Below are 1,722 nucleotides of genomic sequence, written 5' to 3'. Positions count from 1 at the left end.
GACAATACATCTATTAATCATAGAGTATGTGAACAATATCGACGCCATATTGGTTACCATTTTTGAGTCATATAATTAGTTAGCTACATAGTGTTAATTATTTAGTTAAATAGGAAAAAATAATCTACTAGCGTGTGTTGTGACCAAAATAAATCAACATTGTATTTACTTTCTCCTCCAGGGGGCACTAAGTCTAGAAAAATGACACAATTGACATCTACATAAAGTGACTGACCAAGGGTAGATATTGGCTGCCTTTTGTGTTACTTTGAGGTCGTAAGAACACACAGAGCTGCTCTTAATGATGTTTACCACAATACACCTCAACCAGTTTCTCATTCACAAAAGTCAAACAATAAATCTGGTTCAAAAGATACACCGTAAATTTTATTAGAATACAATAATCAATTACTGTATTATTGCATTGAGGCGAATAGTCTTATGGTGTTAAGATGTGTTCTTAAGCCACGAAGGTAAAAAAAATGTATTCAATATCTGCCTTGGTTGACGATGATCTGTAGACGTTAGCAAGTCCTCCTCCTCCTGCTCTCGAGTAAGGTAAAGAAGGCCTCACCTGACCAAAATTGTTAATTAAGATAGATTACATGAAGATTAACCCTCCCAGCTTATTTCAACTAATGATTAACCTAACGCTACATGGGAAGTTAAGTTAGGTTAGATTAAGTTAGGTTAGGTTAGGGTAGGGTAGGGTAGGGTAGTGTAGGGTAGGGTAGAGTAGGTCAGGTCAGGTCAGGTCAGGTCAGGTCAGGTCAGGTCAGGTCAGGCAGTGCCAGTGTAGTTAATCTTGAGGTAAAATAAACTAGAGGCTAATCTTCACATGAGCCACTAAGACACTTTGACGGAGGCGGTTACGTACAACAGGAAAGCTCTGATAACATATAATGTACAGTATATACCGTTTAAGTTGCGTCAGCAGCTCTATACACCACTTATTGACCTACTCATTCACTGCCGTAGAAATATTTACTTTTAACAGGTTTCTATATGGTTCCCAGTCATTTTAATACGACCTTGTAAAATCAAATGATCTAAATTAAACTAAACTTATCCAAATTAAACTTATTAGCTAACAAATCCTTCTAAAACACGATATATGTAAATCAAAAGTTCTAAATTCAACTTAACTTATCGTAATATAACTATTATAACTAAACCATTTTAATTAAACCTAACCTAAACACCTCAAGTGCCACAAACAGAAGGAAAAAACACCCTTAATATTATCGTGTAAGAAGCCCTGTAACCCACTAACTCAAGGTAATGCATCTATATCAATCTACCTGCGTCGGAAGCTCTATACGTGACTATGATCGTTACCCACTGCTGGAGAACATTTGTACTTCTATAATTACCCCTGGAGAAACAATGCACCAATTTACGATTTATTTATTTTATTTTTCATTTATTTTTTATTCTTGGTCCATACTGTAAACACCGCCCGCTTGTGAGTCCCGTCAGCCATTTGTTCTAACTTTCGGGGATTCTAAAATAAACTATAAATAAATAAATAAATAAATAAATAAAACAAGCATCTTTTGTTTTTCTAACCCATGAGCTGTGAGTCTTCATTATATACTTCAACATTACTGTAAACTAAGGCTAGAGAGGGTGTGTACAGTACTAGTGGAGCCAAGACGAGAAGGTATTTCAAATCCCTAAAGGGTTTTACAAGTGGAGAGTCTTACAAGTGGAGGGTCTTAC

The sequence above is a fragment of the Homarus americanus genome, unplaced genomic scaffold (assembly GCF_018991925.1).
Source record: "Homarus americanus isolate GMGI-L3 unplaced genomic scaffold, GMGI_Hamer_2.0 scaffold54495, whole genome shotgun sequence".
NCBI lineage: Eukaryota > Metazoa > Arthropoda > Malacostraca > Decapoda > Nephropidae > Homarus > Homarus americanus.
The sequence above is the reverse complement of the archived record's forward strand: the minus strand, read 5'-3'. Positions refer to the sequence as shown.